The sequence below is a fragment of the Chlorocebus sabaeus genome, chromosome 10 (assembly GCF_047675955.1).
Source record: "Chlorocebus sabaeus isolate Y175 chromosome 10, mChlSab1.0.hap1, whole genome shotgun sequence".
NCBI classification, from domain to species: domain Eukaryota; kingdom Metazoa; phylum Chordata; class Mammalia; order Primates; family Cercopithecidae; genus Chlorocebus; species Chlorocebus sabaeus.
The window spans coordinates 68,654,726-68,671,792 of NC_132913.1; the positions used below are offsets into that span (position 1 = coordinate 68,654,726).

General features: G+C 39.1%; 1 long non-coding RNA gene across 1 annotated transcript in view; it reads left to right on the top strand.

Annotated features, from left to right (window-relative positions):
• LOC119625330 (uncharacterized) overlaps positions 1 to 2,865 on the top strand; it is a 269,524-nt gene extending 266,659 nt beyond the window's left edge. The window contains exon 4 of the long non-coding RNA XR_012094237.1: positions 1,630 to 2,865. This is a non-coding gene — a long non-coding RNA (uncharacterized lncRNA). The remainder of the gene's footprint in view (positions 1 to 1,629) is intronic.
• Positions 2,866 to 17,067: the final 14,202 nt, after the last annotated feature.

A 17,067-nucleotide genomic window follows, 5' to 3' on the forward strand; every position in this document is an offset into this window, starting at 1 on the left:
GCCAAAGGTGACAATGCAGGCAATGTAAGAGTACGGCTGGCAGGAAGAATCTGTATTCCAAGTACATGGAGCATGTCCCATACTTCAGCCTGCAGAGCCCATGACTACTAGCTGGGTCAAAATTGTGTCATTTAGGCTGGGCACAGTGGCTTGCACCTGTAATCCTGGCACTTTGGGAGGCAGAGGCGGGAGGATCGCTTGAGCCCAGGAGTTCGAGACCAGCCTGGGCAACATGGCGAAATCCCATCTCTACTAAAACACACACACACACACACACACACACACACGCACACTAGCCAGGCATGATTGCACATGTCTGTGATCCCAGCTACGCAGGAGGCTGAGGCATGAGAATCGCTTGGACCCAGGATGTGGAGGTTGCAGTGAGCCGAGATCGCACCACTGCACTCCAGTCTGGGTGACAGAGCTAGATGATGTCTCAAAAAAAAAAAAAAAGGTCATTTTACCATATGCCTGTCAGGTTTACATTTTCCACTTCATTTAATAAGAAAATGATTTACTAAATTCTAAATTCATATCTGAATTAAAATAACTATTATGTTATTAAGTAGGTTTTCTTCATCATTATGTTTCAGAAACCTGGAGAAAGTGTAGGGAGCTCCAAAGCAGTACATACACTTACCACACAAACGCCATTATTTTCCAGAGTACTTCTTTCTCCTTCACCCAGTTTCTTTACAACGAAATTTAACTTCCAAGAATAAACTAATATGCCCTATTCTGCTTCATGAAGAGTAGAGGGAGAAATAGCACCCAGGACTATTCTGGAGACATTAATACCCGATCTCTGTTATACTATTTGTGATCTGGGCATATTTGAAGGTAATTTATACGGTTATTATTTCCCTCTTTTTTAATATCCAGGTAAGAAGTGCAATGAAACTTTCTGATCAAAAACTCATTACAACAAAATAAAATGAAAATAAATGTACTTAAGTCTATAAATAATCATTGTGCTTTGTAATTAAGGTAGTTAAGTAGTTAAGAAGAAAGCGTCCAGGCGGGGTGCAGTGGCTCACGCCTGTAATCCCAGAACTTTGCGGGGCCAAGGTGGATGGAACACCTGAGGTCAGGAGTTTGAGACCAGCCTGGCCAACCTGGTGAAACCCGCCTCTACTGAAAATACAAAAATTAGCTGGGTGTGATGGCACTTGCCTGTAATCCCAGCTACTTGGGAGGCTGAGGCAGGAGAATTGCTTGAACCTGGGAGGCGGAGGTTGCAGTGAGCCAAGATTGCACCATTGCACTCCAGCCTGGGCAACAGAGCAAGACTCCATCTCTGGGGAAAAAAAAAAGAAAGAAAAGAAAGAGTGCAATTAGAGCTGGAATTAAAAGTGGGGAGTCGGTCAGGAGTTGTTCTTCATGTCTCTCAAACACCATGTGTTTTCTATTGTCCTTGTTTCTCCACTCTCCAGTGACTTTCTCTGCTTCCCACTGAACCCCCACTTTTACAATACATAACTATTTCAATGCCAGCCATCATCTAACATTTCTTGGTATGTCTCCATTCAAATTAGAGAAAGAAAGAGATCTAAACGTTATTTATACTTTCTCCATGGAGATTCTAAGGAAGACAATATTGATGACAGTTCCTTCTTTACTGAACAGGACAAGGAATGTGCAAATAAAAGATTATATAAGAAATGAGATTGAAAATTTCTCCAGAAGAAGGAAAAGTTAAGAGAAAGATGAATCATCTTGAGAGCCAATAAGAAAATTTGGTGAGTTGTTGGAAAGGACAAAGGGTTTAATGAGAACTTCTGTTACATTTTTTTGTGTGTGTATTGTGTAATAGAATTCTCTTTTTTTTCCTCATGGAATCGTCTGTAATTTCTCTTTTGGCTAGCCTTTGTGAGGCCAAGATTGCCTTCTGTGCCTGTGATTAAGTGTTAAGTCCAGGTATAGCTTGAGAAAGCAGAGACCACCCTCAGTAATGTAGTCACACCTGTGGGATAGAAAAAGCACCCAGACTCTTTAGCTTCCTAAGTTCTTCCATTATTTAGCACAGCTAGTTTCGCAGTTTTACTGACAAGAAATCATTCTCTCATACCACAAATCCAGCCATGATGGACTCATTTCTATAGGCCCCTTGTTTTTACATATTTCTGTGTCTTTGCTCATGTTATTCTACCTCCTCATCAAAAACCATTTCAGCAATTGTGGAAACTACTCTACATCAACACCCAACCCAAATGTTACTCTTTGCAACGAAAATCAACCTCTCCTTCTCAACTCTCAGCACTTGGTTTGGTACCCATATAATATCTCTATCACATTTGCCTTGCACTAAACTTAATGATTGTATGCTTCATATATCCTGTCAGAATATAAGCAACATCTTGTATACCTCTCAGATTCTCCAAAGAAGCGAGGCTCAGTGCATGACACATAGGAACACTTAGTGTTTCTTGAATTAAATGAAAAGGTCAGTAACTCAATTCACTGTGTCTTTTTTTCCAGATTTTTTACAGTACAACAGTAGAAAATAGTAAACTAAAACATGTACACTTAAATAAATGCATTTTCATGATGAAGACATTTTGGCTTCTTCCTGGTAAATAATGAGCTTTCCTCTACCTGCCATGTAGTCTGTTCTGAAGACAAATAGAAGTATGAATATGCAAACACTTTGGGAAGTAAAAATATGCTACATAAATAACAGAGTGTTTATTGCTATAACTACTACATGGGGTCCATCCTCATAATTCAGTGTCTCTCTATACTATAGGGAATAATGATAGCTTAGGATAATCTGAAGCCCCCAAGTGAATGCTTCTCAAATTGTGAACTGTGGACCAGTACCAATCTGAGAACTGTTACTAGTCTATATGGAGGTAAGTATAAACATTGGGACTAAGCATTTAAAAATTTGTATAACAATTTGACAGAACGACTATTGAATTTAATAATAAACATGTGACTATGTCCATATGTCTTTCTCTTATTAATTTCCTTTTGCCAGCAATAGATTTTCACTGATTGTGTAATAGAGTTGATATACAACAGATTGCAAGCAAAAATTAAACAACATCAAAAAACCTGGTCCTTCCATATAGATAGGTTGAGAAACACTGTTATAGATAATTCTCTCCAGAATGGAAGATATCCACGCTATGAACATGAAAGTTCTGGGGGAAAAGAGGAACATAAATTTGTAGATATTGTGGGTTATAAAATACTAGTTACAGCAAAAATTAATATAAAAGAACAAGAGAGTGAATGGTAATGAGAATAAAGCATAATGTGACAATCTGATTCATAATATTCATTTTAATCAATATCTTTTGAAAGCTTTTTGTGCATCTTTAACAATCCTCTGTGCAGGCTCCTCTATGAACTAAATTTACATCTTTCAGAGAAACTAACATTCTCTTCTGTTGTTAAGTGAATTTGGGGGTTTTGTTGACTTGAAAAAAACAACTATGCACCCATTTAATATTAACAGTAATTCCCCAGTCATCTATAAATTTTCTCTATGAAAAAGTACTTTAGGAAGCCAATAAATTATTGTCTTTAAATACAATTGAACTTTAGTAATCCTTTGCTTTTTTTGCCAGTTTAACATTGTCCTTTTATGAAAGTTTTCTTAAGTTGGGTCGAGATGACATTTGGAGCAAGCAATATGTGGTCTTCCTATTGTCAGAACATTTTGTTTTCCAGATTACCAAGATAACATATTTCACGGGGGTTTAGGATGTGTTCTATAGATTTCTCAAACCATTAAAAATGATAATTTGCAAGTATATTAAAATTTAACATTTATGAATCATGTTGCAAATGTTGACTTGAGAAATCTTGATTTCATTATTTAGATCACAAAATTGGAGGACGAGGACTGAATTAGACGTCAAGCTTTGTACTGTGCCTTCTGTGGTAGTATTGCTCACAAAAGACTCTTAATGTAGAGGAGGTAGAGTCCCCAACAATGCATCCATTTAGACAAAACAGCAGGGTGTGCTGGGGGTGGGGGATGTTGAACCATTTATAAAATACCTTTAACTTTGCTATGTTTCATTTCTGTTTTCCTTCCTTTTGCTGCTTGGCAAATCTGGCCCCCTGCTGCACAGGTCCCATGTGAACTGAAATTGGGAACCTAAGAAGCCCTGTGTGATGGTTTTCTGGGACCCACACACCATCTCTACTTTTCTCCTTCTACCTTTCAGGCTCTGATTATCTTGACTCATTTCACAAAGTAGTCCATTTTTCTTCAGCTGTCTTTAAAAAGGGGAATTGGGATGTTTTATGTATATAATACTCCAATAAAGAGAAAATCAGTTTCCTGCTAACCAAAATGCTTCCCCTATATATTAATATCCAAATCTGCTCTAAAGTATATGCATTTAAAGTTACTTCTTATATAACTGTTTGTGGGGGAGAGAGTAAAGAAAGTCTAAGTTACACTCACCAAAAGTTCTGAAAGTTTTAACTTTTGAAATTCTTTAGTTTAGTAAGCACAGATTTGAATCCAAAAAGACAATCATTTTGAAAATGAGATGACTTCTTGATTTTTGACCTTATCTTTGCCTCTTGACCTTGCTGTCTTAGGAATTCTTGATGGCTTTTTTCTGAATCTTTTTCCAATCTAACTTTGTTGAACTCTGTTCCCAAAGCATGCTGTAGGCTTAATGCATTTTCATCAGGCATGAGTTTAGCTGCAGCTGCTCCAGAACACACCCCCTGCATACTCTTGACTTCCCAATCCATCAGACCATCCCTCAACAACCCCCCCATTCTCCTGCCTCTACCTTCCCTCTCAATGACAGATCCATCACATCTGATCCTAGGCTGCTTTAGATGTTTTTTTGATCTTCCTTTGCCTTCTTTCCTGTTCTTATTGACAACTCAGCCTTCCTAAACACACAGTAGCTAGCTCCATCTCCACCATCACTCAGTTAGCCCTTTTCTTTTAAATTCATCTTCACTCCCAAACCCAATTCTGACCTCAAGTGCTTAAGGAAAATCCAGACATCTTGAGATACGATCAGCCATCTTAATCATGAAATTGAGAGTGAGGGTGACTTCAACAGTGGCCAACATTTCTCTGGCTCCACCCTATAGTTCTCTTTTACCCTTAGTTAAATTGTGAGCCCTATTTTGCTGAAGGTACTTGTATCAATGACGTTATTTTACCTATTCCTGACCATGTACTAGAACTTAAATAACCTCAGTAACTCATGCTCCAATGGAAGCAGGAAGAGAGTCAGGCAAGCTTGATGTGTCTTGTTGTTTCTTGACAAGGTTCTTGACAGTATACCTCTATCATCTGTGCTTATCTACTCTTGATTGTTTAAAAAGCTGCCAATTTAGAAATGTAAAATGCAATTTTCCATTGTGCTTACTACTTTCCACCCTCTGAGGCTGACGTCTATACCTTGCCCTGAATTGCAGTCCACCTGTAGCATCCTATGTAAGCATTTCACTTGGCACCAGCAGCAGATGCTTTCTATGGTAAATCAGCTGTGAAAGCTCATCAGCCTAGACTCTTCACCTGAGTCCATTTAAACTTGAATGCATAAGATGTGACAGACATAACTAGACGTATCTTTCCAATTTACCATCTTAGCCTTATGCTTGGAACAAGCAAGAAGATTTGGTCTGTTCCTCAGGTATTAGGAAGAATACCAAAAACGTCCTGTCATGAATAACACTCCTTTCTACACGAATCCTTCAAATCTCAGTGAATTTCTTGAGAACAAATAGAATTGACTTCTACAGAGACTGACTTCTCTCTCAGTGAGTTACAATATAACAAATTTCATCTTTTTGAAGTGAGCAATCTGTCAGTTTCCACACATAATTTCTCTTTTTCTCCCATATTTGCACCTGGAGCCAAAACTGATTCTTTTCACTTGCCAGCAACTCTCAGAAGAATTAAGATGGTTTTGTTTATACCTATCTATCTTTCTGTCTATCTACATACCTACCTACCCATCTATTATTTAATATGGTCCCTACCTTAGTCTTTGGTCTAGGTGACTGTCTTTTGAATTATCTCATATACTTTCTCTTCTACTCACCTATCCACTGGTATCTTCTTTCTTTCAACCTTATAGCTCCTGTTCCACTGGCTTTCACTAGGCTAAGACTGTTTTGCTTTGCAGTTCCCTCCCTTTTCTGCATGCTGCTCTGCTCCTAGACTAACACAATCCTATCAAACCTTTTGCTTATTATCATACTACCATGTGTGAGCTTCAATTCTGGTTGAATACTATCTCTGAGATGCTAGCCCTTTGCACCTGTACAGATCACAACTGTCGAAGAAAACAAGAGCTAGATCCTGTCCACTGTTGTACTCCTGGCAGATGTACTTGGGAAAGCCACTTCACTGCAATCCCAAGAATTGCTGATGTTGATATTTACATTGTAGATACACAATGTGGTCCATGTTCTAAGTGTTCCATACATATGCACTCATTGGATCCTTAGCAACCCGAGGAGGTTTGGAGCATCAATGTTTGCATTCACAGGTAAGAAATTGAGTCAAAAAGTGATAAGTGAATGCTGGTCACTTAACTTGCCAGAGAACCAGGTTTGAGCCAGGGAATTTGGTTCCAGATCTCATGCTATTAACCACTATGCTCCAAATAGTGTTTCAACATCTAATACTTCTGCTTTCCATCTCTTCTCTTGGCCCCGTGAACTTCTCCTACAGTCTCAGGCTCCTCTTCAGCCACATCCTGACAAACTAGAAGGAAATGAAGATTCCTTCTTGAACCTTGAAATCTCATGATTTCCTCTCTGCACACCACGTCTTCATTTCTTTGTGCAAACTGAACTCAGTTCCTTTATCTTGATGGCCTTACTCATGACTCACTTTACCAAATATAGATAGACATTTGTAATCCTCTTACAAATGACATTTCCTGTCAGAAAGGGCAGCACCAGAGACAGCATAGCTCCTCTGAGGATGTGCACAGCCTCATCTCAGCTCCCAACTCTTGAGATTGTAGAATGAAAGTCTTTATTTTCCTATTTATATTACTTGACGACCATTACAGAGTTTAAGTCATTGTAAAACACAGACAATTATTTGTAATCTGTTACCTTCTCAATGAGGGATGAAAACCAACCACATAATAAGGCAGGCTTTTAGTCAGAACAGCTGTGTGATGGCAGAGGAAGGAGCATAGACTCATACACTCACAAGGTGAGGTCCCACAATAGGTCGTCTACAAGCTGAAGAGCAAGGAAGCCAGTCTGCATCCCAAAGCTGAAGAAACTGGGAGTCTGATGTTCAGGAAGCATCCAACACTGGAGAAAGATGTAGGCCAGAAGACTAAACCAGTCTAGTCTTTTCACGTCTTTCTGCCTGCCTTTATTTGGCTGTGCTAACAGCTGATTAGATGGTGCCCACCCAGAATGAGGGTGGGTCTGCCTTTCCCAGTCGACTGACTCAAATGTTAATCTCCTTTGGCTACACCCTCACAGACACACCCAGGATCAATATTTTGCATCCTTGAATCCAATCAAGTTGACACTCAGTATTAACTGTCACGCCTTTTGTGCTTGACACATAGTGGAGCTTCAATAGATGTTTCGTGAATGGCAATAGTTGTCTCAGCTGATTTATAACATAAAGTTAATGAGACCAAGTTCATATTCATTTGACTGAACATACTTCTTTTGGAACCAAAACACACTGTATCTTTATTTTCAGCCAGAAACTCACCATATACTGTATCCTAATTTCCATCACCCAAGTTACTTATTAGCCACAAAAGAAAATGAGCCAGAGAATGCTTCCAATTTAATATAACCATAAAATATAGTGTATGTGTATAAACTGAAAAGATGTGTGAATCGATGTTATCATTATTTGTTTAATAGATGGTTATAATTGTAAGGGAAAAACAGTTAATGGCTCATTATCACAGGCCTGACACATGTTGAAGTTTTAGTGTGTGTTCGAGTGATCCCACTGAATAGCTAAGTATATTTAAAGCAAATAAAAATTTAAAAAATTGTGTTGAAGCTCTTTACACAACAACTTTTATTCCACTTTCTGTCAAAACTTATGTGTTTCCAAGGGAATACAGTCATTGTGCATTTTCTATTTTTAAATCATTCATTGTTCTAGTTAAATTTTGTGAATGTATGCCAATTCTTAAAAGAGCCATGTAGAGATAGTAGGTATAATTGTGTTGTACTCAAAATAAATTCATGGTTAAAGCAAATATTTAACAACTGCCAAATACTGGATTGCATGTAGAAAAAGAATCCTGTATAGCTCTGGTAAATTAAAGCTTCAATCCAAACCTTCCTTCTGTGCTTTATAATTAGAAAACCAAATGAGGAACTTGTCTGGGCAGCCTGGTTTAAAAAGCCCACCTGTTTTCTGTTTTTGAAAATATATTTTTTCAAGTTAATATGTTTAAATAAAGTATTCAGATGACTCAAAAAAAAAAACTGGAACTGAACTGTAGACTAAAGAATACCTTCTCATATTTAAATTACTATGTATATTGTGGTACATTGCAGTTTGTTAACTAGCTTATGAGACATTAATTACAAATAAAATGCACTGAAAAAGAATTGGATTCAGGGTATGCAAACAAGACATCACTTGAGGTATGGCAACCTCCACAAGAGGTCACTCATCAAGCCTTATGTCCAACGACCTTCCATTTTCTCCACATTAGCCGCCGACCATCTGGGTTCATCCTGGGTTTTGTAAGTATTCAGAACTATACTGAAATATTAAATTAGACATTCAACTCCCTGGTCATCAGTTTCCACTCTTATCCCCACCACATCTGTCTTCAACGTTTCAGGGACATTTTAGTCCCCTGAATTTAGACTTCTCTCCCTACTACTAGTTTCCCTTTGGAAACTAAATTTTACATTCCATCATTTCAAATATTCACTCTATAATTCCTTGACTCTTTTTTTCCTATTGTCCTTTTGTAGCAAGACAAGCCGCACACAAAACTCCTCAGACACTGAGTTAAAGAAGGAAGGGGTTTATTTGGCTGGGGAAATCTTCAAGACTCAAGAGCCGAGCTCCCCAAGTGAGCAATTCCTGTCCCTTTTAAGGGCTCACAACTCTAAGGGGGTGCATGTGAGAGGGTCGTGATTGATTGAGCAAGCAGGAGGTATGTGACTGGGGCTCCTTGCACTGGTAATTAGATCAGAACAAAACAAGATAGGGATTTTCACAGCGCATTTCTATACAATGTCTGTAATCTATAGATAATATAACCGATTAGGTCAGGGGTCGATCTTTAACTACCAGGCCCAGAGTGCAGCACCAGGCTGTCTGCCTGTGGATTTCATTTCTGCCTTTTAGTTTTTACTTCTTCTTTCTTTGGAGGTGGAAATTGGGCATATGATGATATGAGGGGTGGTCTCCTCCCTTACTGTCTGAGTACTTGGAAAAATCCAGCCTTGGTTCAATCTAATTGTTCACCTTTTCTGAAATAATACCCATACTTCTCCTGCACCTCTGGGGAAATTTCATACAAACTTGGAGATTGGTGTTAGTCTAAATGCGTGATTTTAAAACTTAACTAGGTTCTCAGAGTTCTGAGACCTTCTTTTCCCCAAAAAATATTTAGGATTTTTTTTTTTTTTTTTTTTTTGAGACAGAGTCTTGCTCTGTCACCCAGGCTGGAGTACAGTGGTGAGATCTCAGTTCACCGCAACCTCTGCCTCCCGGGTTCATGCCGTTCTCCTGCCTCCCACCTCGGCCTCCTAAAGTGCTGAGGTTACAGGCGTGAGCCACCGCTGCCAGCCTTTCATTCTTAAATCTCCAAACCCATCTCTCATTTTCACTTTCATCAGGTGACATTGCTTTTAGCTTCACAAGGAAAAGAGAAGCTATCAAAGCAGAATAATCTCATTGTTGTATTCAGATTTCCCTGCATACCCAAGCACACTTTCCTCCTGTGACTGTGGAACAGGGTCTCTCTGTCTAACACTAGACTTTCTGTTAGGGAAAACTATTTTCTATCACCTTCCTAGGGGACCATGTGTCCAATGCTAGCCTCCTTTTCTACTGTCCTCAATCTCTCTTTCTCTACTGAGTTATGTTCACAAATAATGAAATTGTCAAATGAAATGATCAAATCTTCATCTCTGGATGTTTCTTTGTAGATGCTACCCCTTCTCTCTTCAACCTTAACTAGCTAAGTTTTTTGAAAGAATAGTCTAGTTGCTATTTTCTTTTCCTTGTCTCCCATTTACCCCTTGGTTTTTCTATAATGTAGCTTTTACCTCTATCACATCACACCTGTGAAAAGACTTTCACCGAGTCATAGATTACCCTTGTGCCTGTCAAGATTCTAGCAGGAAAGAAATGGGATGAGGCTGAGAAATACTTTGGATAAAATTGATAGAAATTCTAATTACAGGGGGCAGGGTCAAGATGACTGAATAGAAGCAGCACCACTGGGAGGCTCTCATAGGAAAAAACCATAATAAGCATGTGAATCCTTCACCAGCAACCAAGGTATCCAGTTTCCCTCATCAAAACTGAGAAGGCTGGCATGACCCACGGAGAGAAGGAAGAGTAGTGTGGTGTGGCAGTCCACCTGAGAGCCACATGGGGAAGGGTAATCCCCTCCCCCCAGCCAAGGGAGGTGGTGAGTGAGCATGCTACACAGCTGGGGAAACTGTGCCTTTTCCACAGAACTGTGCAGCCCACAGATCAGAAGCTCCAATTTGCAAACCCACGCTACCGGGGTCTAGCATCCCAACCCCGGAACAGCGCAGATTCTTACAGTCTCTCAGATGGAAACTGCTTAAGACTACTGAACTCCTAGGGGGAGGGGCAACCAGCACCAGCTGCAGCTGCCTTCTGTCTAAGCCCATTGAGCTCCTTGGGGGAGGGGCAGCAACCAGCACTGGGACTAGCAACTGCCTAAACACTAAGCTCCCTGGGTGGGGGAAGGGTGGCACCCATTTCTATAGCTCCAGGCTATGCTTTTCCCTTGCAGGAGCCAGGGAGGCTGGATGGCTGGGTCCCAAGACTGGTCCCCACAGCCCAACACACCGGCTGTGGCAGTCTGCAGCCAGAGTGCCTCTTCAGATCTAACCCTGACCCATCCTTCCTCAGTGAAGGAGAATTCCCTGGAAGATCTCCAATAACTTCAGTCAGAGGATCGGGGACAGAATTCAGGTCTCCCTGGGCCTGAGTCCCTAGGGGGATGGGTGGTCACAGTCTCTGTGGACTAGCAGACTTAGCCTCTCCTCCTGGTAGTTCTGGGAAATCAAGGCAGACCAGTGGGTTTTCCTCCAGTGAAACACACCCTCTCCACCAAGGGACAAAGTGCTTGGTTAAATGGGTCCTGCTCCCAATGTCACCTAACTGGCCTCCAACAGGGGTTGTCAGACACCCTATATAGGAGCAATCCTACTGCCATCAGGTTGGTGCCCCTTGAGGTCAGAGGTCCCAGAAGAAAGAGCAGGCACCCGTCTTTGCTGCTCTCCAGCCTCCTTGAGTGACATCTGTAGGCTTGGGAGCAAATCAGATGAATAGAGCCTGAAGTGAATTCCCAGCAAATGGCAGCAGCCCTACAGAAGAGGGACCTGACTATTGAAAGAAAAACAAACAAGCAGAAAGTGACACCAACAGCATCATCATCAAGAACAACAACAACAACAACAAGGCCCCCACAAAACCCTATCCAAAGGTTAGCAGCCTCAAAGACCAAAACTAGACAAACTCACGAAGATGAGAAAGAATCAAAAACAACAACAAAAAATGCTGAAAACCCAAAAGACCAGAGTGCATCTTCTCCAAATGATTGCAATGTCTCTCCATCAAGGGTGCAGAACTGTACAGAAGATCAGATGGATGAATAGACAGAAGTAGGTTTTAGATGGGTGATAAAAAAAAACTATGATGAGCTAAAGAAGCATGTTCTAACCCAACGCAGAGAAGCTAAAAACATTGATAAAATATTAGAGGAATTGCTAACCAGAATAACCAGGTTAGAGAGGAATATAAACAACATGATGGAGCCTGAAAAACACAGCACAAGAACTTTATGAAGCATACAAAAGTATCAACAGCTGAATCAACCACGTGGAAGGAAGGATATCAAAGTTTGAAGACCACCTTACTGAAATAAGACAGGCAGACAAAGATTAGAGAAACGAGAATGAAAAGGAATGAACAAAGCCTCCAAGAAATATGGGACTTCATAAAAAGACTGAACCTATGATTGATTGGAATACCAGCAGGAGACAAGGATAATAGAAATAAGCTGGAAAACACACTTCAGGATATTATCCAGGAGAACTTCCCCAACCTACCAAGGCAGGTCAACATGCAAATTCAGGAAATACAGAGAACACCAGTAAGATACTCCACAAGAAGGTCAACCCCAAGACACATAATCATCAGATTATGTGTCAAAATAAAGAAAGGTCAAAATGAAGAAAAAACTGTAAAGGGCAGCTAGAGAGAAAGGCCAGGTTACCTATAAAAGGAAGCCCATCAGACTAACAGTGGACCTCTCAGCAGGAACTCTACAGACCAGAAGAGACTGGGGGCAAATATTCAGTATTCTGTAAGAAAAGAATTTTCAACCGAGAATTTCATATCCAGCCAAACTAAGCTTCATAAGGAGAAATAAAATCATTTCCAGAGAAGCAAATGCTGAGGAATTTAGTTAGCACGAGGGCCCTTCTGCAAGAGCTCCTAAAACAAACACTAAATATGGAAAGGAAAAACTGGTACCAACTACCACAAAAACACACCAAAATATAAAGAACAATGACACTATGAAGAAACTGCATCAACTATTGTGCAAAATAACCAAATAGCATCATGATGACAGGATGAAATTCACACATACAATACTAACCTTAAATGTAAATGGGCTAAATGCCCCAATTAAAGGACACAGACTGACAAATTGGATAAGGAGTCAAGACCCCATCAGTATGCTGTATTCAGGTGACCCATCTTACATCCAAAGACACACACAGGCTTAAAATAAAAGGATGGAGGAAAATTTACGAAGCAAATGAAAAGCAAAAAAAAAAAAAAAAAAAAAAAAGCAAAGGTGGTAATCCTAATCTCTGAGAAAACAGACTTAAAACAAACAAAGATCAAAAAAGACAAAGAAGGACATTACATAATGGTAAAGGGAATAATTAAACAAGAAGACCTGTCTATTCTAAATATATATGCGCCCAATAAAGGAGCACCCAGGTTCATAAAGTAAGTTCTTAGTGACCTACAAAGAGACTTAGACTCCCACATAATAATAGTGGAAGATTTTAACACCCCACTGTCAGTATTAGATCAATGAGAGAGAAAATTAACAAGGATATTCAGGACTTGAACTCAGCTCTAGATCAAGTGGACCTGGTAGATATCTACAGAACTCTCTAAACCATATCAACAGAAAATACATTCTTCTCAGTGCCACATGGCACTTATTCTAAAACTGACTGCATAATTGGAAGTAAAACACTCCTCAGGAAATGCAAAAGAACTGAAATCATAACAAACAATGTCTCAGACCACAGAGCAATCAAATTGAACTCAGGATTAAGAAACTCATTTGAACTCACACAATTTCATGGAAATTGAACAACCTGCCCCTGAATGACTCCTGAGTAAACAATGAAATTAAGGAAGAAATCAATAAGTTCTTTGAAACCAATGAGAAAAAGTATAAAATATACCAAAATCTCTGAGACATAGCTAAAGCAGTGTTAAGAGGGAAATTTATAGCACCAACTGTCTATATCAGAAAGCTAGAAAGATTTCAAATTGACACCCTATCATCACAATTAAAAGAGCTAGAGATGTAAGAGTAAATTAATCCAAAAGCTAGCAGAAGGCAAGACATAACTAAGATCAGAGAAGAATTGAAGAGACACAAAAAACCCTTCAAAAAGTCAATGAATCCAGGAGTTGTTTTTTTTTTTTGAAAAAATTAACAAAATAGATAGATCACTAGATAGATACTAATGAATAAGAGAGAGAAGAATCAAATAGGCACAATAAAAAAAAAATGATAAAGTAGATATCACCACCAACACCACAGAAATACAAACTACCATCAGAGAATAATATAAACATCCCTATGCAAATAAACTAGAAAATCTAGAAGAAATGGATAAATTCCTGGACACATACACCCTACCAAGACTAAACCAGGAAGAAGTTGAATCTCTGAATAGACCAATAACAAACTCTGAAATTGAGGCATTAATTAATAGCCTACCAACCAAAAAAAGACCAGGACCAGACAGACTCATAGCTGAATTCTACCAGAAGTACAAAGAGGAACTGGTACCATTCCTTCTGAAACTGTTCCAAACAATGAAAAAGGAGGGACTCCTCCCTAACTCATTTTATGAAGCCAGCATCATCCTGATACCAAAACTAGGAAGAGACACAACAAAAAAAGAAAACCTCAGGCCAATATCCCTGATGAACATCAATGTGAAAATTTTCAATAAAATACTGGCAAACCAAATCCAGCAGCATATTAAAAAGCTTATCCACCACAATCAAGTTGGCTTCATCCCTGGGATGCAAGTCTGGTTCAACATATACAAATCAATAAACATAATCCATCACATAAAGAGAACCAATGACAAAAACCATATTATTATCTTAATAGATGCAGAAAAGGCCTTTGATAAAATTCAACATCCCTTCATGTTAAAAACTCTCAATGCACTAGGTACTGATGGAACACATCTCAAAATAATAAGAGGTATTTATGACAAACCCACAGCCAATATCATATTGAATGGGCAAAAGCTGGAAGCATTCCCTTTGAAAACCAGTACAAAACAAGGATGCCCTCTCTCACCACTCCTATTCAACATCATGGAAGTTCTGGCCAGGGCAATCAAGCAAGAGAAAGAAATAAAGGGTATTCAAATCAGAAGAGAGGAAGTCAAGTTGTCTCTGTTTGCAGATGACATGATTTTCTTTTTCTTTTTTTTTTTTTTTTTTAGTTCTTATTACAGTTTTATTTATTTATTTTATTATTATTATTATTATACTTTAAGTTCTAGGGTACATGTGCATAACGTGCAGGTTTGTTACATATGTATACTTGTGCCATGTTGCTGTACTGCACCCATCAACTCGTCAGCACCCATCAACTCGTCATTTACATCAGGTATAACTCCCAATGTAATCCCTCCCCCCTCCCCCCCCCCCCCAATGAAAGGCTCCGGTGTGTAATGTTCCCCTTCCCGAAATGCAAATCAAAACCACAATGAGATACCATCTCACACCAGTTAGAATGGCGATCATTAAAAAGTCAGGAAACAACAGGTGCTGGAGAGGATGTGGAGAAATAGGAACACTTTTACACTGCTCGTGGGATTGTAAACTAGTTCAACCATTATGGAAAACAGTATGGCGATTCCTCAAGGATCTAGAACTAGATGTACCATATGACCCAGCCATCCCATAACTGGGTATATACCCAAAGGATTATAAATCATACTGCTATAAAGACACATGCACACGTATGTTTATTGCGGCACTATTCACAATAGCAAAGACTTGGAATCAACCCAAATGTCCATCAGTGACAGACTGGATTAAGAAAATGTGGCACATATACTATGCAGCCATAAAAAAGGATGAGTTTGTGTCCTTTGTAGGGACATGGATGCAGCTGGAAACCATCATTCTTAGCAAACTATCACAAGAACAGAAAACCAAACACCGCATGTTCTCACTCATAGGTGGGAACTGAACGATGACATGATTTTCTATTTAGAAAACCCTATCATCTCAACTCAAAAACCTCTTGACCTGATAAGCAACTTCAGTCAAGTCTCAATGTACAAAAATCACAGGCATTCCTTTACACCAACAATAGGCAAGCAGAGAGCCAAATCATGAATGAACTCCCATTCATAATCACTACAGAGAGAATAAAATACCTAGGAATAAGCTAACAAAAGATGTGAAGGACTTCTTCAAGGAGAACTGCAAACCACTGCTCAAAGAAATAAGAGAGGACACAAACACAAATGGATAAACATTCCATTCTCATGGATAGGAAGACTCAATATCATAAAAATGGCCATACCACCCAAAGTAATTTACAGAGTCAATGCTGTTACTATCAAACTACCATTGACATTCTTCACAGAATTAGAAAAAATTATTTTAAATTTCATATGGAATCAAGAAGACCCTGTATAGCCAAGATAGTCCTAAGCAAAATGAACAAAGCTGGAGGCATCATGCTGCCTGACTTCAAACTATACTACAAGGCTATAGTAAACAAAACAGCATGGTAGTTGTATCAAAACAGACATATAGACCAATAGAGCAGAACAGAGACCCCAGAAATAACACCACATATCTACAACCATCTGATCCTTGGCAAACCTGACAAAAATAAGCAATGGTGAAAGAATCTCCTATTCGGTAAATGGTGTTGGGAAAACTGGCTAGTCACATGCAGAAAATTGAAACTGGATCCCTTCCTTACACCTTATACAAAAAGTAACTCAAGATGGATTAAAGACTTAAATATAAAACCCAAAACCATAAAAACCCTATAAGAAAACCCAGGCAATACTATTCAGGACACAGGTATGGGCAAAGACTTCATAACAGAAATGCCAAAAGCAATTGCAACAAAAGCCAAAATTGGCAAATGGGATCTAATTAAACTAAAGAATTTCTGCATAGCAAAAGAAACTAGCATCAGAGTGAACAGGCAATCTACAGAATGGGAGAAAATTTTTGCAATCTACCCTTCTGACAAAGGGCTAATATCCAGAATTTACAAGGAATTTAAACATATTTCCAAGAAAAAGACAACTACATCAAAAAGTGGGCAAAGGATATGAACAATACTTCTCAAAAAAAGACATTGACGTGGCCAAGAAACATATGAAAAATAGCTCAACATCACTTTTCATCAGAGAAATGCAAATCAAAACCACAATGAGATACTATCTCACACCAGTCAGAATGGCAATTATTAGAAAGTCAGGGAACAATAGATGTTGGCAAGGCTGTGGAGAAATAGGAATACTTTTACACTGTTGGTGGGAAAGTAAATTAGTTCAACCATTGTGGAAGAGAGTGTTGCAATTCCT